The sequence below is a fragment of the Gracilinanus agilis genome, chromosome 2 (genome assembly GCF_016433145.1).
Source record: "Gracilinanus agilis isolate LMUSP501 chromosome 2, AgileGrace, whole genome shotgun sequence".
Taxonomy (NCBI): domain Eukaryota; kingdom Metazoa; phylum Chordata; class Mammalia; order Didelphimorphia; family Didelphidae; genus Gracilinanus; species Gracilinanus agilis.
The window spans coordinates 499,308,047-499,332,827 of NC_058131.1; the positions used below are offsets into that span (position 1 = coordinate 499,308,047).

Here is a 24,781-nt window from a genome sequence, read left to right on the forward strand (position 1 = left end):
GCTAAGAATCTTCAGCATACATGAGGCTAAGACTGCCAAGAATCTCTTCAGAGCTCACTCTGAAGAGAGTGTCCCAGTGTTCCACCAAAGTGTCAACTGAAAGAGAGAGAGAAAGAGAGAGACAGAGAGAGACAGAGAGAGAGACAGAGTGAGATAGAGACAGACAGAGAGAGACAGAGAGAGAGGAAGGGTCTTCTCCCCAAAGAACCAAGGAAGGAAAGAGATTGAATCTTGTCCACAGTCTCCCCTTTTATAGTCCCTTTTCCACATTACTTACTGTCTCTCTCCCACTTCAGGGGAACCAATCACAGCCTCCTAATTTGGCCAACACTGCCCAAGGTGGGTCAGTGCTTGTGGCCTTTCCGGGTGTGAACTACTAAGTAACTTGTGAGCTCTCTTACCTATTGACCTACCAGGTGCTAAGTAGGAGCACTTAAAATTCTTGATTTGATTAAATTAAAGCTTTCTGGTTGATTACATTAAAAGTAAACTGAGTCTAATTATTTCTTCACATATCTAAAACAAGTTAGAATTAATAATTATTAAATTATAATAAAATATGACTACATAATCCAGAATTAGCCCAAAAGAGGCTAATGTCCATCATCTAGAATCAAACCTGAGGGATTTGTCGAAGTTGGGTCCTGTGCAAAGTTTATTGCTATTTAACTCAAGAAATAAGAAACAGGAATCTATATTTCATGAAAACAGAAGTATTTATTTTCATTACTGTATGGTGAAGAATATTAAGATTTAAGAGTTCGATTTTTTTTTTGCTCTAATATTCCTACATTCAACAAGTAAGTAAGAAAGCAAGAAAATACTGGAGAGTGTATTAGGTGAATAAAGTAGTTAATAATATGTAACTGGTGGTAAAAGTGAGATTAAATACGTAACATCAACAGAACAGTCTTATAGCAAAACATTAGCTAAATAAAACAAAGTAATAAACTCTAGCTATGAAATCTTCTAATTTCATGAACTAACAACAAAAGTAACAACTAAGAAAAATTTCTAGCAAGTTTCTAAAACCTAATTCAATCTTCCTAAGAGTTAGGATGTTATTGTGTCAGTACTTCTTATGCCTATGTTAGGAAGCATTAGTAAGGATAAGTAAACTTAACACTAGTTATAAGCCTTTTGGTTAAACCATAGACTTAAACTTTGTACAATATTTACAAAGAAAAATTCTGAACCTGTTATAACTTATCAAAACTAACTGCTCTGTCCCTGTGTATTAGTAAAAATTATTAATAAGGAAACTATTACTATTACTAAGAGTTAGTAAGCAAGCATTTACATATTTACATCATTTAAGAAAAGAAAATATCAGATGGTTTTGAGTAGAAGGTGTCTGAATCAAAGTAAAAGAAAAAACTCTAAGCTAAGGCAGACAAACCCTTCCCTCCTATGTGTAAACTATTATTTCATATGTACCTGTGAAGTCAGAATGTAATATGTGTTGTCCAGTATGACCTGACCTTGTATCACATACTTACTCCTTCAGAATTCTGCCGATTGCGTGTACTGAGTGGATGGAATTCTAAAGTGTTGGGCGCAGTGAGAATTCTGTTGGATGTAAGATGTGCTCTCCAAATGCATGGATCCAATGCTGATCGGGTGATCCTCTTCACAACGCTGTTGTCCAATATACCAGTTATGTAGACAGGTCACAGGTTGTAACAATTTAGGAACAGAAAAAAAGTTCAGGGTCAGAACATCTCTTCTACATTGTATTTTATCCCAGGATATTTCTGTCACATTTATGGCTGGCTATATAACAAGTTGGGGAAAGAGTTATTTCTTTGTTGCTAGAAAAAGTAGGTTGTTACTAGGTTGGGATCTTCAAATACTTGAATAGGTACCCTTTGGAACCAGGGAGGAGGAAGGGAGTCAACTAAATTGCAGAACAAGCTTGACTAAGGGACACTTTGATAGCTGTCTTTTGGGGGTAAAGGGGGAAGACAGGCAGGAAGCAGAACAGTTTATCTTGCTCTAAGCACTCCTGAAAGAGAATATATATCATCCCCTACAAGGGAATCATAATTTCTCTCATCCAAAATGGACTAACTCTTTTCTCATTACTGGAGTTATACATTGAGAATAATGCATTACTAATTTCAACCCACACAAAAGACATGGACATAGTGATTTACCAAGATGTGTTTTTATGTTCTGTGCTTCCTTCTGTAATCAAAATTCATACTAGAATTCTGGTAACAATTTATAAATTAGAAAATATATCAAAGAAGTTCTCTGGTATTGATTTTATTTTCCATCTCCAAAATACAAAAAAGAAAATCTCTTCACTTTTTTATGTTGCTATAATACATATTTTCAATACATAAAAAGTAATTGATCTATTTATAATGTAATGTATCTCAATGTAAATTAAAAGAAGATATTTTTTCTTTAAAATTTGAAAATTTCCACTGTGCTTAAAATATTTTTTAGATTACAGGACCAGAAAAGGAAATCTGAAATTTGCAATATCTTATCGTTGACTAGATTGTCTATTCATGTGTTTATGAAATTTTAAAAAAAAATTTACAATCTTCAAAAAAAGCCAAACAACCTTATCCTCAAATATAATGAATTATATGGTATGGTGTGGTTTTTAAAATTAATATTCAATATCTCTAAAAGTATAATATTTATAGAGATTTATTAATATTCACCCAGAGAGCTAGAGAATACAGGGAATGTTCCCCAGTCACTTCACATGGAGCTAGGGCAACAAAGACTGGTCACCACTCAATTCACGTGGAAGAGGGAGGGAGAAGGACATTACCCAAAACTTATTTATAATCACGCAAAAGCCCCATGTAAACAGAAAGGAAAAGGAATTGTGAGTAAATACAGAAAGAAATCCTGGGCAATGCAATTCCAGGGGTTCAAGATTTTTCAACTATACATTGGTGATACATTATATATTGTACAGTGCTTTGGGCTAATATCTCATTTGAATCATAACAATGTTGCATATGTGTGAGTTAAAATTAAGTGTATTATTCTCAGGGTAATGATATTTGGTTTTTAATCCCATTTCTTCAAGACAGAAGCACAGTTAAAACACAGCTTTTGTCTTGGCTGGGAAGGGGGAATGTGGAGGCTAGGTTTGTGGCGTCTAATGATTATTTTATCTCAAAGTTCCAGAAATAGGTCCAGGAAGGATATTGATAAGGAACACAGAGGCAAGGACCATCGTGCAGCTTAGTTCCTTTTTATCAAGGGATGTTCATGTTCCCTTGAATAAGTATAATATGTATACTTTGTTTCTCTTAGAACTCACAGCACTGTTCCTCAAAGGTAGCCTGGAGATCATGGTTCTGATAACTGAAATTTAACAAGGTGAAAGAGGGGAGATGGGGAGGAAAGTTTTTGTGATTAGAAATCCTATAAATATGTCTTTTGAATTCAATGCACTGGCACATCTGAGTTTCTAAAATAGGAGATGGTCCTCTTTCAAAAGGTATAATAAAGTACTATCTTGTACTTTGGTCTTGTGACTTCAAGTGTTGTTCTTATGTGAGTAGGGGGAGAAGGATCCATTTTTCATGACCCCCATCCCACATGTGTGTAATAACTAACCCATTTTCCAAATGAGGAAACTAATAGCTTTCCTAAGGTTATACCAACAGAAATAGATTAAATTAAAATTTGAACCCTGAAATAAGAAAGAAAAGAACTGATTTTTAGTCTCAACTCTGTCATTTACTTATTATATGACTGTAAAAAAATAAGTATTTCCATTTGACATTTCAGTTTTCTTACCTACAAACTGAAGATTTTATATATAAAATCTATAAAGATTTTACCTTATTATAGTAAGAATTAAGAAGATGATGATGATAATTCCCTAAAATTTCAGGCCATGATCCCTGTCATGAAGACAGTGGGAATGACACAGCAAAGGAATGTGAATCAGTATGATCTACTTTGTGTGCCTTGAAAGGACTATATGTGCCTTGAAACTAATATGACATATATGAAAGTGTGACTGGTACTCTGAAATATGAGTTGATTGAGTTGATTGATTTATACCAACATCACTGATTGAATTAACACCTGGACACTTTAAGGCAACTGTCTGTATATATCTTTAAATATATAGGATGAGTACCAGTCAAAATACTAAAGCAATTCTTTATACTGTAAGAGTTAAAATTGGTTTTGGTCAAATTAAGAGCTATAAAAAGTTGTTTGGTTTACAGTTACATGTCTCATTTCATTCTGATACATGCTTATCATACTTTCCTGGGAATCATTTCCAAATTAACAAGTTAGGAATGGCAAGAAGTTAAGGATTGGAACATCTCTCTACAATGTATTTTATCCCAGGACATTTCTGTCACATTTCCTGCTGGTCAGATAACAGTGGGGGAAAGAGTTAATTCTTTGTTTCTCTTTACCTTAGAAAGAAAATATAGATCATTATTTTCCCCTGGGAGCTGCACAGGGATTCAGGGAAGGGAAAGGAGAAATGGGGAAATTCAGGAAGGAGAGGCACTCTGGCTCCTAATTACTGACTTTGCCCTTACGTTTAGCAAACAAGTTTTAATAATGGAGGGGGACAGAGGGGTGCAGGCAGGGTTTACTCTTAAACCTTGTGCAAGATTGTCCATTTTCCCCTAGTCACATCTCTGACACAAGGTTCTTCTGGCTCTCAGGATGGGGAATCAAAATTTCTTATCCAGAAGGGACTAACTTTTCTTATTATTGGAGTTATAAAGATAATTAATTAGGGGTGCTACTATTGCTAATTAATCATTACGTTGAGAATAATACATTAATTTCTTACTAATTTCTCACTTCATACAATCCTACCAATTTTCTTTTCAAAGTTATTATTCTCATCTGCATGTTACCCCTATAGGTAGTAACAATAACAATAACACTCAAGCACAACTAGACACAACATGTCTTTGTCTTCAGAGATTATTTTCAACTGGGATGGCCTTATTCCCTCTGCTCCTAGTCGCTCACAGTACCTGGGGATCCTCTTACTAAAAGAAATCTTTTGCAAGGCCTATCCTAACAGTATTTATAAATTCATAAATAATACAAAAACTCCAAAATCCTAATCCTGAGATTAAGATTCAAGTTTCACTTCTTAACTCTAACTATTTCTATAGAATCTTAATTACAGATCATAAAAAATCCCACTTATCTAATATATGATCATTCTAAGCCTTAACTACTAATCTATTTGCTTGTTCGAGGAATCACTCATAATATTATTGTAAGCTTTGGATTCAAATTTTTGATTTTACAATTTGCTTTTGCTGCTGATCATAAGAATTTGTCACAAAAGGAAGGGCATGGAAAGGATTTTTAACTGTTCTCACTGATTCATTTAGGTCTACATATTAAAAAGACACGTGGTGACAACACTGTCTGATTGCATGTACAGGCCAGAGCTATTACTGGTTTATGTCACAGTTGTTTCACTTAGGGACCACTAGATTCAGAATCCAGAGTCACAAAGGACCTGTTCAAATTGAGTCCCCAACTGCCTTTTCAAATCTTTATAGGACTTTCAGATGTCCTCTGAGTATCTTGTTGTTCTCTTCTGGATGGTGGTTCAATTATTAGCCAAATTTGAATACAAAGCTTACAATAATATTATGAGTGATTCTCATAATATTCCCTTGGAAGTCCAATTTCATTATCCTGATTTCCATAATCCAAACAAACCTGTCTTGTCTTATTTACTCTCCTTAATGTTTTTGTGATTAGAAATCCTATAAATATGTCTTCCCTTTAACTTCTCTATATAATAAATGCCAGTTCTGTATCTTCTTCATAATTTACCTAATTGCCTACTGTGGTCTTGAAAAGACTTTTCTTACTCTGTCATAAATCTAATGAAAAATAGTTTTCCCTTACCTATTACAATGCATTCATTTCTCTCTGAGAATACTCAGGTCCATAATGTGTGCTCCCCCTTCTTGGTAAGAGAAGGAGATGAAATAGTTAATTGTTTAAATTCTCCTTCAAGCTGGTACTTAAAGCAGAATCTCATTTACTATTCTTCTTCCCTGACTTCAGAGGTCCTACATGCATGTAACAATTAACATGCCTTCCTCCAGATCTCATGAAGAGGTCCCATATTCTATTAAAGTCTCCTACAATTCATGTCTTTCATATGCTAATTCCAAAGTTCTCTTTATTCCACTGAAACTTTCTTTTCCCATCATTATTCAGATAAATTGAAACTTTACCAGGTATTCTTTTTCTGGCCATTAGGGCTCAACAGAGCCTGGATTATCATTCTTATTATTAATTGCATCATTCATATATATCATTTACATAGGTGGCATGTTTGTACGTTTGCCTTACCCAATTCACTTCAAACATTAATTCAGTTCACAGTACATATTTATATTGAAAACAGAATCACATTTCAATAGATTGTGTTTAAACCCATGTTTACACCTAACTAATAAAGTCATCCTTTCCCAGATACATACTTTGGCAACAATTCATATATTCCAATAAGTTACAAATTCATCAATTCTTTCGTAATATTCCAATCTCTTAATATATGTTACATTTCAAATTTACAAATTTAAAACGTCTTCATTGTTCATTACATTTTCACTTGGTGCTTGTTTCAACAATACATATACAAGCAAGATTGGAAACACAGAAGAAAGGCAACTACTTGAACACATGGGTTGAGGTGGACATTATTGGGGATGTAGACTTGAAACTACCACACCAATGCAACTATCAACAATTTGGAAATAGGTCTTGATCAATGACACATGTTAAAATCAGTGGAAATGCACATCAGCTATGGGGAGGGGAAGGTCGGGGGGTGAAGGGGAAAGTAAGAGCATGAATCATGTAACCATGTTAACTTTTCTAAAAAATAATTATTATTAAATGTTAAAAAACCAATACATATATGAAAATGACATTTTCACATTCTCATATGTAAATATCAAAAGTTTAGATCATACACAATCTTCTTCATATTATATCACATTCTGTTCAAAAATGCTGTTACTAAATTCTTATACATTTCATTTTATTGAATCCTTATACTCATTGAAGAGCCAGCACATATTAGGAGTTTGCTTCTCATCTGCTTGTTTAAAACGAAAACCCTTTCTGCCAAATAGGCTGACTACCCATTACATTTCAAACCCCAACTTCAGTTGACTCAAATAACAAACATTTTAGGTATGTCTGAACATTCAAATCTCTAACCATTGTTCATTTTAAAACTCAATGAAAACAAACAGTTCTCTATGAAATCAATACTGAATAAAAACCCTTCTGAAATCTTATACAACTGAAAGACAATTTTTAACACTGAATCACTAATTTTACATTCATTTCACTCCATTCTACCAACACATTTCAAAATTTTTAACCAAACCACATATATTTCAAGATTAAAATCAACCCTAAGTAAACAATCCAATTATGGGATCAAATCTCCCTTCTCTTGTTCTAATTTTCCTCCTCCCATCCAGTGGCCAACTGATGAGGGAAAAGGATAAAAGTTGAACAGTCTTTTCTGCCTTTGTCTCCTATAGAGTAGAGGGCAACATTCCCTTTCGAATTTTTTAAACACATTCTCTAGTCTATCAACTCCCTCATTTTTTCCAAATAATTATGGAGTAAGAGACAAGATACAAACTTTTTTTCTTTTTAATTACATTTTATTTTTTACATAAAATGTTTTCATGGTTACATGATTCATATCCTTACTCTCTCCTCCACCCTCCCAACCCCTCTCCCCATAGCCAACTCGCATTTCCACTGCTTTCTTCATGTGTCATTGATCAAAGCCCATTTCCATATTATTGATAATTGCACTAGGGTGGTCTTTTAGTTTACATCCCAAATCATATCCACATCAACTCATGTGTTCAAGCAGTTCTTTTTCTTCTGTGTTTCCACTCCTGTAGTTCTTCCTCTGAATGTGGATAGCATTCTTTTCCATAAATCCCTCAGAATTGTCCTGGATCTTGGCTGCTAGTACAGAAGTCCATTATAAGATACAAACTTAGTTATCACCAAAAGATCTCTTCCAAAAACCTTCCCAGTGAGCACACATGACACACAGAATTAAAACTTACAAAGAACATACAAAATATAAATTCTTTTGTCTGGCCACATATAATAGTCTACTTATTTACATTTTCTTCACCCCCCAAGGAGGGTAGGGTGGGTCTTGTTAGTCAGAATCTAAAGTTTCACAGTAAATAATGCCCTGGTTGTAAGATGAATCTTATCAAAGTCAGTGTCTTCATTATCTTACATTCAGGCATAAAATGTTCAAGAACTTCAGCCCTTTGGAATAATAAACTGGAGGAATTTCATGTGAACTGGAAAGACCTCCAGGAATTGATGCAGAGTGAAAGGAGCAGAGCCAGAAGAACATTGTACACATAGACTGATACACTGAGGTAAAATTGAATGTAATGGACTTCTGTACTAGCAGCAATGCAATGACCCAGGACAATTCTGAGGGATTTATGGAAAAGAATGTCACCCACATTTAGAGGAAGAACTGCAGGAGTAGAAACACAGAAGAAAAACAACCGCTTGAACACATGGGTTGATGTGGACATGGTTGGGGATGTAGACTCAAAACAGCCACACCAATGCAACTATCAATAATATGTAAATAAGTCTTGGTTGATCACACATGTTAAAACCAGGGGAAATGTGCATTGGATATGGGGGGGAGGGTAAAGGGGAAAGTAAAAACAAGAAAAACTATGGAAAATATTTCTAAAAAAATAAAATATTCAAATATAAAAAATAAAAAATAAATAGAAAGAACTTCAGCCCTTTGTCTTGGCAGGAAATTTACAGTTTCTGTCAGCTGTTCTGGCCTCAGTATGTAAGTTCATTAGTATTGTCCTTAATTGGACACTGTCACTTTAAGTTGTCAGGCTGCTTACACATGTAACAAGTATAGACTTCTCCCGGAGACAAGACACTTCTCTCAGAGACAAGTTACTTCTCTCTCTTCTTCTGTGATTCATCTCTCTTATAGCCTGCATTTCCTTTCTTATTTCCCTCTTTCCACAATCTGGTATAATCATTATGTATTAATTTTTGCTCTTCCTGAAATCTTCTCAAAATCTGGGTTATAACTCTGGTCAGTTTCTTCTTGCTACTATCTTCTCTCTCCATATATATAATCTCTCCCTGAAGGGGTTTAGTTGCCCATCCATTTATCCTTCAAAGTTTATTGCTGATGTCTGGCCAGAAAATGTTTATAAAACAAATCCTTAGTACTTCCTGCCTCACATCCAGTCTAAGGGATCTGTTCACTAAATCTCTCAGCTGTTCTGAGAGTCTGCTGGTCTCTTTTCTCTCCTGTTTAACTTCCTGGATTTTGTCTATGTCTTCATGTCAGGGCTCAACAGATTCTGTCCCCTTGTATATCCATATCTCTAAAGTCTTCCGTATTTTCTTGTTCTTATTTCACTACTGTTAGTGGTTGGGTGATGGGAAAAGGAAAACTATCTCTTTACCTCAGTCAACATGAATCTCACTTTGCAAGTCTTAGTCCTTAGAGGCAGCATATTAGTCTTCGATCTCTGTAAGAGAGAAAATCTTTTGCTTTCTCTCCATTATTTGGGACAAATCTCTGTCAAGGGGTATATTTTTCCACAGCTATAAGGCATAAAAGTACATGAAGCTCCTGGAGGTCTCCCAAATTGATTGCTCTATCCATTCTTAAAAATCTGTCCATTCTTAGTCTGTCCTTCCTGCTTTAGTTTCTCTTGTCCAAATACCTCTTGAACTTGCTGTGACAACTCATCTAATGATTTCAATATCTGATCTTTCCACTTTCTGGAACTTTCTACTGATATCTGGCCAAGAATTAGCAGTCACATCTAGACCAGAGTTCAAAGAAACAGTGGATGTTTCCTTTTTCTCTTGTTTGGGTTCAGACACCTTATTCCAGTTCTTATCTTGAAGGGAACAACCCTATTCATCCCCTTCCCCTGCTTCTAGGTGACTTTTCATCTCTCTCAGAATTTCTCACTTCAGAACCACTAAGGGGAATATCAACAAATTCAATCACCAATTCAGTCTTCCATCTAAGTGGAACTTCCTTCAATGGACATTATTTGACCACTTCACCTAGCGGCCTAATATTTTGCTTGTTGCTGCTTTTTCTGCAGAGAAAAAAGGCTCTTATTATTCACCAGGATTCAAGTCTCAACCCAGCTGTCAAGCATCTGTTTCACAAAAAACATCGAACATGTTGGGATTCAGTGTGTTCCAAGCAGCCCGATAAGTCTGTGGGTTTCATAACTGGAATTGGATCAGGCCACTAGTAAATCCTTCACCTTCTGCTACCATTTCTCCTTTCATTTCCTCTGTAGTTACAAAATGAAAAAGTGTAAGAAAATGCAGAATCTGACAGAGCCTCCAAACTAGACCCAGTTGTACCAGGAGCTCTATATTTCTTTGAGCAAGAACCAGTTGTAGGATATCTCTCACAGGAATTTCACTCAAGTCCCTTTGAAGAATCTGCTTTCCCTGAGTTCACTTTTCAAGCTGAATTCTACACTGTGTACAAATACAAGCACATCCCAACCCAGATGCAAGCATTGTACTACCCCATCTGCAAGAATCCTAACATTCTTCACCAGCCTCTGCTGACTGATCACCAGCTTCAGGGCAAAGAACAGGAACTGTTCAGGGCTCTGGAGCCCCTATTAGACCAAACCAAATACCTCCTTCTGTCAGAGGAATTGGTGGATTGTTCCCTGGCCATGAGGCACATGACTGAGGTGGTCAAGGTGAATTCCAACCTGAAAGAGTACACTTTGATGCAGTTCTGGGCCCTGGGTCAGCAAAAGAGGATTATTTCTCCCAATACATGGGGGTACCTGGGCTTCTTCACTAAGCTGCCAGAAGAAAGGTACTATTTTCAATAGATGGTGATAGCAGGGAACAGCAAACAGGGCCCCCTGGTGCTCAGGAATTTCAAAGTGCACCTATGAACAGCCTGAAATACTTATTGCTGGGGGTGAAGACAAGGACTTCCAGACTTCAGTTAGCTCTGATCAATGCCATGGTCATGGTGTTTTGGTTGATGGTTTTCATCAACTTGGGCATGGTGGCTGCTTCTTCTCTCCATCTAGCTACTTCCCTACTCCTTCTGCTTTTTATTTCTCTCATGGGGCACTGAATCATCACAATTTTCACCCGACTACAGAAACTAAAGCTAGAGCTAATTAGTCTATTGTATTTCCACAGAACTTCCAGTGATTCTGAGCTGAACAATAACATAGTGCTGAGGGCTCTAGAAGAAGGCACCAAGGAAGTCCTGCTGGCCCACAGTTTTCTGAGCAGGAAACGGGATGTGCCTCCAGAGGAGAGTGCCCAGTCTCTGCAGAAAATGGTAGAAAGCTGGGTCATGACCTGCTTAGGCTACAAAGTGAGCTTCAAAGGGGCCTGAGCACTGGATCACCACAAAATTCTTCTTGAAAACATGTCCATTGGACCCCTGAACAACTTTTTCAAGAATCTCAACCCATTTCTGATTAGTCAGATTTCCAAAACCCTGGACCCTACTTCTCAGATCCAGTCTGTTAAGGAATAAGGTACTTGTCAGCCCATCTACTATCTTCTCCTGCTAACTCTCCATTTGGTTCTGACATTTGAGGGCTATACTCAGTGCATGAAAAGTATCTAGTGTAAACAAGAATCTAAAGAGTGGAGAGAGGTGATACTAACAGAAATTTCCCTCAGCATTCTTGCTAATGTAATAGGAAAAGGATAGAGATAGTATATGATTGAAGAGAAATGGAAGGCTATCTTTAATGCACATACTAGGAACTCAAAGGAAAGGATCTTAGCAGGCAGAAGGCAGAGGAGGAATAGTTTGGAAGTGACAACTGCTAGAGAGTAGTGACTTCCTATAGGAGGTTGGGGGGATGAAAGGTTGACTTATCATTGCTTATCTATCTCAACCTGAATGTGGAGGAGTAAACCCCTAATTCATCTTTGGAGGTACTCTGATTGGGAAAGAACTAGAAAAGGATATGACCATACCTGTTGTGCTTTCTGGAAGAGTTTATCTAAAAAATCCTGTAAGATTGGCTTTGAGGTTTTACCTCAAGGGTCAGACCCCCCCTGGAGTTAACTTAGTCATTTGAGATCATTCATAACAGTTCTCGAGTCAGCTTTTGAAATAAACTTAACCAATTACTGAAGGTCATAGATAGGTAGTTTAGTCAGGTTTTGGGGAACACCTAGATAGAAACAGGGAGCTGGCAAGTTAGCCAGAGGACCAGAAGGCTCCCTCTTGTGAGGAACATAGAGGATTTTGGGAAACTAGCTAGGTCCCTTAGAGTTAGGGACCCTTGTTTTGACCCTCAATTTGTATCCCCTATTAAAATAAAAGACACTGTTTTTTATTTTTTTAATTGTCTCCAAGGCATTTGCACTACTAGTCCAGTGAGAGAAAGTGATTCTGTTTCACTCTCACTAACTGGAGGTTAGAATACCTGGTGATCACAACTGGATATTGAGGGGGATTCCTAAGTGGAAAGTACTCTATCCACTCTGGATCTGGGTGTCCCCATTATATTTCTTTTTTTACTGCTTCCTGTCTCTTGGAGAAAGGAGAAAATAATGCACTTTTTCCCTTCCTCAGTAGCCTCCCTTCCCCTTCAAACTCCAGTTATCTTTCCACTAGATGAAGGTATTTGAAATTCATATTTAAGAAAAAAGTTAATTCTATCCCAACCACAGAAAATTTCCATTACCTGAAATAATTTTTTTTAACTTCTCCCCAGCCCACTCTGGAAAGAAGCATTGTAATGGTTTATACATATGAATGGTTGTTGAAATTAAAATGCAGTTGAATTTGCATGCAGACATGTGTGTTAATTTTGTTTTTGTTTAGCAACTAGTGAAGTTAAACTAAAAAATTTTCTTGATTTAAAAAGGTCAAAAGAGATGAAGAAAATTTATTGGCCTCTGTCATGAAAGACAGACAAGATCATTAAGGAAAAATTAAAATATTTTTCTAAACAAGCTTCATTTACATGTGAAAGCCATCAGAGAGCCATATTTTATTTATTCTCCATTAAGATATATAGGCTTCATAAGGCTATCTATTACATTATTGAAACAAAATCTAATAGCAACTCCCATTTACAATACTTGTGAGATACTAAAATAATTTATTGAAGTGCTCATTTTCACTATTAGGAAATGTGCTCCCCATTAATTGTACAATACTGCCTCTCCCTTGAGGATAACTTATTCTAATGTAGATGAGAACTCCATTATGATATGATTTATTATGAAAATCCTGATACCATTTAATACAAGCAGCATATCAGGTACCTATTAAGTGAGGGATTTGGTCTGAAAAATAGCTAGGGCACTTTGCAATTCTAATTCTATTTTTGCATTCATTTCCCTTCAAAAATACTAAAATAATTTTCTCCTCAACCATTTAAATATGAAAAAATTCACAACTTGAGTGTCTTAAGACAATGCCCCCATCCTTTGCACTATATATAATAAAGGTCATACCCTGTCTGCATCCTATCAAGGCTCCTCTCTCTTCACCCTCTCAACCCCCAGACCTTTTACACAGAAAGGGGCTTGCCAAGCATTCTAGAAAGAGCCTCAGCTTACCCATTTGAAGAAATGTTTACATGAGTAGATATGAAGCCTTCAGTTTGCTTCTGAAAAATTCCTCAAGTAAAAGACCAGATAAGAGTCAATAGATGCAGGAAAACAACTCAAGCCATCATTTCTAAGGTGAAAATCAATGGTTTATGTGAGTATGAATAGAAACCCTGGGGAGAGAGATACATTTCTCTCTCTAAGGATATTGATAATATGGAAAGATATTATGCTATGGTTGTTGCTTCCTTGCTGGCTGGTTGATATCTGCTGAGTTCCTGGTGGTCCTGAACCATCTGGATTGTGAGACTAGGCCTAGATCTTTTTGGATCATGGACCTTATTTGGGCCCTATCAGGCTTACACAGAACCTTTCCTTAAAATCAGCAAAGAGGGGTTTAGTGTTAGTATAGCCAGGAACAAAAATTGGAATTTTATATAGTGAGGAGAGGAGTGAAGTAGGAAAATTACTCTGAAAAAAATCTCTGTGAAGAGATATTTAGATCTGGGGTTTTAGGTAGTTGGCATTCGATTAGAAATATCCAAACTTCCCTTTTCACTTTTCCTTGTTAATAAATCCAACATCCATCCCTGATATATACTGGTGTGTATTTTGTTAACTCAGGACAGGCTTTACCTGGACTGAGTCTGTTATCCCACAGTTAACCTAATCACATTAGCCCAATTTAATCCATGCCCAAAACCCTCTACCTTTTTACAGTGGTGAGCCATATGGTCTGAACCTAATAACATCTAAGGTTTTATGTGGGTCCATATTTAATTTCAGACTCTGAGTTAATAGTCCCAATTGCTCAGAATCTTAAGCTGATGAGCTGTAACAGTAGATGCTGGAGCTGTCCAGTGATTAATCCAGCACTGCAATCACATTGACTTGTCAATCAAAACTAGTAGCACCAGCTGCTGTCCAGTCCTGAAAGCCAAGTAAAATCTTTAGTAGAAGTTTGCTTTGTCATAGTGGCTTCTAATTATACAACACCAATTTTGTATCAAGTGTTATTTCCACATGGAAACTGTGTATGCTGGTGTAATGCTCAAACTGTATCTGTTTGTGACTATAATCCCTGACTTTTTTTATGTATTTATTGGGCTGGGAAGTGCTGAAACCATAAATGAAATTGTCTATGCAATGAGTGTGTTCTTACCTACCAGTTACTTTGATGGAATTGTTTTTTGTTGTTGTTGTTGTTGTTGTTGTTGCCTATAAGTTATATTGGATTTTTATTGTTACTCTATTTAAAATTAAGAGTGAATTTGCTATGGTGTTCAGGGACAAAGAAATGAAATAGATGATGGTCTTGCTGTAACAGAAAATTGATAATATGGAAAGATATTATGCTATGGTTAATGGACAGTATTGATAATGGTCAACAACTCTCTAGGCTAAAAAGGAAAACTGAGGCTTTGGATAAAACACCTGCTTCATTGTTTCCTTTGAGGGAACTGCCTATTTTGACTCCAGACAGGGGAGTTATTCATCTAAGATTCCATAAGAAGTTTTCATTGGCAGAATTAGACTACATAAAAAAGAAAATCCCTAGATATCATGATGAACCCCATAAGGTGATCCAAGAGTTCAAGAGCACTATAAAAGTTTTTGATCCAAACTTTGCTGACTTCTTCTCATGGAAGAGCTATTAATGAGAAGGGAGAGGAAACAATTCATAGAACAAACCAGGAGTGATCCTGCCTTGACACCATGGCCAGAGAATTATGAGGAACTTGATTTAAATTTTGTGGGCATTTATAGAGCTCGAAAGCAAGCTAGAGAGTCTATAATGAAAGGAATGAAAAGGAATGCTAGAAGAGCTGATACGTAGTCTGAATTTGAACACATTAAACAGCATTAAACAAGATATAGAAGAGTCACCATCAGCATTTCTAGACAGATTAATGGATGCCACTGATTTGCAATTGGGTCTCAATGTAGTATCTGAAGAGACCATTACACATATTAGAAGTGTGTTTGTTAAAAATGATTGTTCTGCAGTGAGGAAATTTTTTAGAAACAACTGCCTGAACTGGGAGAAAATGACTCTAGAGAAGTTAAAAAAGAAAGCTTGTTATGTGTTTGCAGAGGACAAACATAAAAGTTCCGATGAGAAAGATTCAGTTATTGAGGATTTTAAAAACCAATTAAATGAAGCAAATAAGAAAGCAAAGGATAGTGAAATCAAAGAAATTAAGGCAGTAGTGGCGTTAAGATCAGTATAGCCTAGGAATCAAATGGTCACTAGGGAAAATAGGTCTGCTCAAAGATGTTATCTGTGTAATCGTGTGGGACATTTTGTAAGGGATTGTCACTATAGGGAAAAATTCTCAAGACAACTGCAAAGAGGAAATGGATGTAATAACAATGTATATAATAATGGAGATAGAATTTTAATGGGTGAAATAACAATAATAGATATCAAGGACAGATTAAAGCAAATGGGTGTCCCAATGCTTGTTGTCAAGGGGCTTAAGCACCAGATTTGAATACAATGCAAGATTAGGAGAAGTCAGGAGAGAGACCAAAGTATAAACAGGTAGTCCAGAAGGGAGATCAGAACAAAGGGGTATATTCATTATGAAGGTCTACCCAAAGTTCTCAAATACTGGATGAATCGATGAAAAATGGATTTAAGGTTAATGATATTAGATGTAATGAGGATAATGTAATGAATCTGTAAATAATGTAAGTAAAATGAATGTAAATGTAATTAATGTTAATAAATGTGAGGAAAAAGACAATTGTGATATAAAAATAGTTGAAAATTCTAATGATTATGTAATAATGGTAAATAATGAAGAATGTAAAATGGATAAAGAAAATATGATTGTAAATGTGAACAATAGAACTAAAATAGAGGTTAAGGGGACTAATGAAAGTAGTGTTAAATCAGAGGAATAATGTGATAAAGATGTAAAATCCTGGGAAAGTCATGCAATTTGTTGAAAAGATTAGCTGGAACAAGATGGATGCTACTTTGAATGACAGGACCAGCAGTTGAGAGCTTCAGAATGTCCCCAGGTGCTATGAGCCAAGGGTAAAAAGCAGTTGGCCCCAGGCCTGTAAATACCCCCAAGTGGCAAGACAAACTGGCCATATTGGAGCAGGGACTTGGGAAGGTGGGAAATGAAGGGTGAAGGGTAGGCCTGAAACCTATAACCTGTTATCCTACTAAGAGAGCTAGAGAGCATCGCCATCATTGTTAACAAAGCCGAGAGAGTTTATTGATATCCTCAATCAAGATCATCAAATAGCCTTCTCTAAGCTCTGGCTTGGCTGTGGCCAAGTCAGGTCAGAATTAGAGAGAGGGAAGAATCTCTAGTTCCTACTGAACCTAGCAATCTCTAGACCTTGATCATTAGCCTAGTTGATTAGCAATAGGGTTCCTAAATGCTCAGTCCTATTCCTTTGTTTTCTAACCCCATTAATAGATTTAAATACAGTGTTTACCATCAAGTACCTTTCCTGAATGGTGATTATACCAAAATCCTTGGGAAGGGGAGATCAATATGCAGTCAGATTTCACCTCTATCCAATAGCTAATCAATAGCCCTTACCAACAAATATTCCAACCCCAGGTTGGGACCAAGGGAGGTTAACCATCCACACAACCTCTCAGGGGTTCCCTGCCTGGACATACTGTTAGAAGGGGATAACTGATAAGCTTATTCAACCAAGCCTGTCAGGGAGGAGAGGCATACATTTCTACCAGCAACAATTGCACAGAGGCCTGTGAGAGGTGAGTGAGCTTTCTCCCTCACCAAATCCAACCAGCTTAGGCCTGGGTATATAATCTACCTCCATCTATACTGGCTATCCTCTAAGATACTCAGATATCTTTATAAAAAATTCAAACAGATGTGTGTTTGGATGGACAGAAGATGAGTGAGCTTTGCATTGATGTTAACTATGTTAGCTCTGGGGGTTGGAAACATTTCAACCACCAAATACCATGGAACCACATGTGTCTGTGACGATTGGAGACCAGATCTATGATCTTCTGGTTGACATGAGAGTGAGTAAATTAGTGTTACAAATTCACCTGAGAATTGTAGAGGAGTTGGTACAATAGAACTAATAGGAGCTACAGGAAAACCTCAAAGAGTAGCCAAATTACAATCAAAGATGATTACTTTAGGTCCATTATCTGTAGAGCATGCATTTCTTTGTATGCCAGATTGCCCAATGAATCACTTGGAAAGAGATTAGTTATGTAAACCGAGGGCTACAATCCACTGTACTCCCACTGGAGATATTTCATTTCATTTTCCAGAAGAATCTCTGAAAGCCTTTTCAATGCTTTTCTTAGATTCAGTGAGTAAAGAGGGTGATTTAGGTTCAGATTATCCAATCCCTGAGGGTATCCCTAAAGATTTCTGGTCAAAATCTTCGACAGATGTGGGATTGTTGAAATCTGCTACTCCTGTCAAGGTGAAGACTAAGGGAGGACCAGTTCCTTGTGTACCTCAATATCCCTTGACTAAAAAAGTAATCGAGGGAATAAGAACAATCATAGAATCCCTAGTCCAGCAAGAGATTATCATACCTTGCTTCTCAGAATTTAATACACCTATTCTTCCTATTAAAAAGTCAAAGCTAGATGATAATTGTACACCCATATTTCATTTTATCCAAAATTATGGGCTGTCAATGATTATGTGATCAAAACTCATCCTGTTGTACCAAGTCCAGCTGCTATAATTTCTTCAATTCCAAGTCAGGCAAGATATTTCACTGTGGTAGACCTATTCTCAGATTTTTTTCCTCAATTCTCATTCATGAGGATTCCCAAGAGATCTTTGCTTTTATGTGGGAAAAGACAAATAGACCTGGACTCATTTGCCTCAAGGATTCACAGATTCACTGAGCCAATTTTCACAGATTTTAAATAGAGATCTTAAAAGTATACAATTCAAAGAGAGCAAATCTGTGTATTTTGTGGATGATATTCTCCTTGCATCTCCAAATGTAAAAGTGTGTCTTAGATATAGCAGGATTTTTTTGTTGGAATTGTACAAACATGGGCATAAGATCTCGAAGGCAAAATTATAGTGGGTTTTGCCTAGAGTGCAATGTCTAAGTTTTTTTGTTATCAGAGGGTTCAAGGAATATCACAAAGAACTGGAAGTAGTTGATTTGGTGGACATGCCTCAGATGGATTTGAAAGACACTCCTATTGAAAATCCAGACTTGGTTTTGTTCACTGATGGCTCTTCATATTTGTGTAATGGAATTTGTGCTACAGTGGTCACAGAATTTGAGCCTTTGTGGTTTGGCTCATTACCTGGAAATATCAGTGCTCAGACAATGGAGCTAGTAGCACTGAAGCAAGCCTGTCTTCTAGCTGATGGTAAAAGTGCTAATATCTATACAGACTCTTGGTATGCTTTTTCAGTATGTCATGCAACAGGAAAAATCTGGAAACAGGTAGGTTTTATTACTGCATCAGGAAAACCAATTGCACATGCAGAAAAAATAACCAAATTCTTTAATGCTATCCAGAAACCAAAGCAGCTAGTGGTAATCCATTGCAAAAGTCATACTTGTGGTAGAGACTCAGATTCTATAGGAAATCATAGAGCCAAATTATGCATCTCAAAATGCTCCAGTGTATGTTATGAATCTGTCAACTATTGAGTCTGCTGATTTACAAAAAGCTTATGTAGACTCAGAGATTCAAGGATGGAAGGAGAAGTTTGGAATGAGGAAAGAACATGGTATATGGGTTGCAGCACTGGGAAACCACTCTTATCAAAAGATTTTCAAATCTATTTGTGTCAAGCCATTAATAAAAAAGGTCATTTTGATACACAAGCTGTAGTGGATTCTGTAAAGAGACAATGGACAGCACCAGGAATAATTACTGTTGCAAATAGGATCCACAGTAATTGTTCTGTTTGCCAAAAGTTCAATCAAGGTGCATTCAGAAAGAAAGGTTTAGGTGGTAGACTTTTGGCATATTGCCCATTGGAGAGTTTGCAAATTGATTATATAACCATGTCAAAAGCAGGAAGATTCAAGTTTTGTCTTGTAATTCTTGATAGGTTAACAAAGTAGCCTGAAGCATTTCCATCTACCACCAATGCAGCTTGTTTTGTGGTAAAAGTGTTGCTTAGGGAAATTGTTCCTAGGTTTGGTGTTTCAATTACCATAGATTTGGATAAATGATCTTGTTTTACTCAAGATATTCTGAAAGGGTCTACGATAATCTAGGAATAACACCTAAGTTTCGTGTTCCGTATCATCCACAAAGTTCATGTCAAGTGGAGCATTTGAACAGGGAACTCAAGACTATGGTGTGGAAAATTTGTGCTGAAACTCATCTAAAATGGACAGGCCTTCTTCCCATAACTTTTTTTCCCTGTGTACAAGACCTACAACAGATTTGCATGTATCATCTTATGAAATGCTCTTTGGACATGCTCCATTGCAAGCAAGAACTTATCTATACATCTCTCTTAGGAGGGAGATTGTCAAATTGTTTCATATTTAGTTGCTTTACAACAAAGTCTCAGAGAACTGCATAATATGAAAGTATTGATACAATTCGGTCCATTGGATTATTCTTGCCATAATTTTCAACCAGGTGATATGGTATATGTGAAAAATTTTGCCAAAACATTGGCTACACAAAAGAATTGGGTTGGTCCTTATATGATTGTTTCAATTTCACCTTCATCAGTGAAAGTATTAGGAAGAGATTATTGGTTTCATTGTTCTCATGTAAAATTAGCTCATAGAATCATTGATGATGAAAGCTGGATATAGTAGAGGTAGAAGAAGAAGTAAGAGAAGAGGAAGAAGAATTGGAGAATAGCTGTGAAGTGGAAAGCTGAGTTTTCGTCAGGCAAATTGATTCTGCAGTCAAAAAGATCAGTAAAGAAAGGGCCATTCCAGTGGAAAAGGACATTCTGGCAGAAGAAAACATTCCTGTTGAAGAGGAGGATCCAGAGACAACATGGGAAACTGTGAAGAGACTGAAGGACTTTCAGCTGACAAGAAGATAGAAATTTTAAAGGAAAATTTCAACGAAGAGGATCAAGTGATTAATGGACAAATGTCTGCAAGAATTTGTGTAATGTAACAGCATATTTTCATAATGCATTCAACAGTACATATTACTGCCATGGACTTTGGAGAAGAAGTGAGTTCTTCAAACAAGAGGAGAAGATGGAGGATCTGAAGTTTTGGTGGGTATACAACAGAAACATGACACAAGATAACACAACACAACATAAACATATACATATAAACATATACATAAACGTGGTGAGTATATATTGATTCCAGTAGTGAATCAATGAATAGTTCTTTGTTATAGGATTTAGTTATATAAGAGTGCCGAGGTAGGTAAATGGATACTGTTTAGATTTTAGGTAGATTTGAATAGTAGTAGTATAGGTTGATATTATAGGAGATTTCATTAAGATAGGATATCTGACATATCAGGAAACAGCATCTGAATTCCTGTTTTGATGATATTAGGTAGTATATAGGGATGTAGTTAGATACAGTAGAGTTTAGGGTTGATAAATTAAGGTAGGGTACTAAATTGCATTACACCATACATTACAACATGCATTACATATTACATATCACATATCACATGTTCCACATATATGTAAATAGATACAGAAATATTTGTAAATAGTATGTATTGTAGTTAGGTTTGATAATATTGTTTATAGTGTATGTATATGCATATAAGTAACATGTATATGAATATGGTATATCTTTATATGTGTGTAGCATACATGTATATATTGCATTGTAAATTTATTATATGTATATATATATAGAAATTATTTATGTAGTTAACATTTGATACTGATTACGTCCTTTACATAGGATAGTTAGATGCACAGTTCTATGTATAAGTTCAGTTTTGTGTAATAAGAATAAGCTTTTAGTTTAGAATAGGATTATTATGAATTTTCATCTATTTTTACTGTATTTTGCATAAGTAAGTTTTGATGGATTGATTTGAATTTTTTGTAAAAACTTACGTAATGTGTTTACTGTAATTTTTCTAAATTTTCTAAGTTTTCTGTTTAATGCATTATGATAATTTGATATTGATAGGACTTTCTCTGTATTAGTTTATAAGAATATTTTACAACTTTAGTGTTGTGCATAAAGTTTTGTATTTCTATTTCTATTTTGATGTTTCTTTGCTTGTTTTGCTTTTGCATATGTTTGCTTTGTATTTTGAACTTTGTAACTGTTCATTATGTGTTTTTTTTTCCTTTCCATTGTTAAATCCTTAGAGTAAGGTAGAGTTAGATAGGATAAGATAAGTGAGTGTAGGTTGTTTATTATTTGGAGTAAGATTTAGTTTAGGTGGGATATAAGTTTGTTGGTGTACAAATGCCAAAAAATTGTTTTCAACACTAGTTTGGTTTTGGGAAAAGGGGGGAACTGTTATAAGGAAAGGTTAAGTTAAGGAGGAAAATGTGTAAGTTTTCAGAGGGCAGAAGCATGGGCAGCAGAGTAAAAGATTCTGGAATTCGGGAGGGGAAAGCTAAGCTGTTACTAAGAGACAGTTGGGGCTTGAGCTGTGTCCTTTCTCTGGTTTTAACCTGGAGGGACTATTTTCCCTTGGTTGTTTTCTACCTTATCTTCCCATCCTACCTGCTACTCAGTTATCCTGCTTCCCTGCTGACTGGTTGATATTTGCTGAGTTCCTGGTGATCCTGAACCATCTGGCATCTGATTGTGAGACTAAGGTTAGAACCTTTTGGATCTTGGACCTTATTTGGGCCCTATCAGGCTTACACAGAACCTTTCCTTAAAATCAGCAAAGGGGGGCAAGGGTTAGTGTTAGTTTAGTCAAGAACAGAAATTGGGATTTTTGAAAGTAAAGAGAGGAATAGAGTAGGAAAATCCCTCTGAAGAAATCTCTGTGAAGAGATATTTAGATCTGGGGTTTTATGTAATTGACATTAGATTAGGATTATCCAAATTTCCCTTTTCAATAAATCCAACATCCATCTCTGATTTATACTGGTCTGTATTTGTTAACTCAGGACAGGCTTTACCTGGACTGAGTCTGTTATCCCACAGTTAACCTAATCACGTTGACCCAGTTTAATCCACTCCTCAAATCCTCTACCTTTTTAAAGCCTATGGCTTTGAGAGGAAAAATGAAAGAGTAGGAAAAGGAAGAGGTAATGGAAGGGAAGTCTATGTAAGTTGTACTCATTCCTTTATTCATATAAAGCAGGGGTTGGCAATGTATGGCTCTTGAGCCATATCTGGCTCTTTTGAGGGCCAGATATGGCTCTTTCTGCAGGAGCCATAAAGTCAATTTTTTTTCAGGCACTGTTACAGGAGTGCACATTGTTACAGGAGCATGCACTGTGAGCACTGTACAGCTCTCACGAAATTACATTTAAAAAAATGTGGCGTTTATGGCTCTCATGGCCAAAAAGGTTGGCGACCCCTGATATAAAGGGAGGTTGGGTGGGGAGGCAAATGTCCTGCATAGTGTAATGGTTAAATTATGAATTTTGACAAAATAAGAGAGCAGCTTTTAATAATTTAACTTTTAATGAGAATATAGTAAAGTTGTAAATTAATATTACCCCTTTAAGCCAGAAAAATGAAAACTTCTACTAGCTTTTAACAATAAAAATTTAGTTTAACTAAAATAGAGATAGTAAAAGAATATATTAAAAGAGGCAAATATAGGAAAGAGTTAGAGAAAGAAAATTTCCTAATGTCTATACTAGTTATCCTATAACTACCTAAAATTAATACTTAAAACTACCTATATCTACCTATAACTGCCTATAACTATTGCTAATGACAACCACCCCACAAAGTTCCAACCCAATCCAGTCCAATCAAAACCAACCCAATCAGTATTTAATCCAACCCCAATTAGATCTGTCAGTGAAGACCAGTCACCTTCCAAAAAGTTCAAGAAAGAAAAGAAAACTAGCAGCCCAAACAAAGACGAAAAACCTCTCAGTAAGCTCAGGCCCACCTTTATATTCCAGCAACTAAATGCCAACCACAACACAACACACTCCTAGCAGCCAGCTTCCAATGACCAACTCACAACCAGGATCCAACTTCCCCACAACTGCCAGTCCTAACTTTCAGCAATTGACAGCTCCAATTGTCAGCAACTGACTCCCTTATTAACCTTCTTCTCCTACCTCACTTCTTGTCTCTATGGTTCCTCTTTTCTACTTCTACTTCTTATCACTGTGGGCTGGTTAATCCCTATATATCTCTATGGTAAGAGGACCTCCAGATCCCATGTTAAATTAAAAAAAGGAATAAAGAATTCCTTTTTACAATAGGCTTAAGGGAAGTCTGAACTGCTTGTGTATAAATAGAGGATCTCTTAGTCTCAGGTGTTTGACCTGACAAGTCAGGCAACCTTCAGTACTTAGAGGCAGTGTTAGTCTGTGAGTGACAGACATAGGGAAGAGGGCTATGGACTTAGATCCAGGAGAATATTAAGACTCTTTTTCTGTGCAGAGAAAGCTGAAAGAAAGTGAAGAAAGAAAAGATAAAGTTGCTAGGCAGTTTGCCAAGATTAAGCTGTGGCCAGAAGACAGAAATCAGAGAAATTTGCATGGAGAGAGAAATGGGAAAGAAATCATCTGTGGCTAAAAAGAAGGGAACAGCAATTCATGATTGATAAAAATGAACAGAGTAGAAAAGAATCAGCTAGAATTCTTAGGAATAGACCAGTGGGGCTCAAATTACAGATATGGATATGAATTCTCCCACTTTGCAAATTTTGACAGGAGGATTTTTGTTCAATATTGTTGTTTTCAGTGAGCTGGGTTGGAGATTGACTCTCAGACCCATACCCTTTGGCCAAGATTTGGATCAGATGATAATTCAGTCTGTGAAAGCTTATATTTGACCATCAGTAGGAGACAGATTATAAATGATGAGGAAAAAGCATATGCTGCCCTCTGGCTCCCAAATTTAGAGACTTTTGTACTTAGTAAAAGGACAGAGGGAAAAAGAGCATTGGCAGCAACAGCTATAGGGAAGGAGACAGAGAAGGAGAAGGGAAGTGAGTCTAAACCAAGAGGAGAGTTAGAGAAGGTTTGGGACCTAATAAAGTCTCTACTGCCTATGTGTTTGACTCCTCCTCCTCCTCTTCCTCTTC

General features: G+C 36.4%; 1 pseudogene; it reads left to right on the plus strand.

Moving 5' to 3' along the window:
- Nucleotides 1–10,243: 10,243 nt before the first annotated feature.
- On the plus strand, nt 10,244–11,593 carry LOC123236891 (annotated as a pseudogene).
- Nucleotides 11,594–24,781: the final 13,188 nt, after the last annotated feature.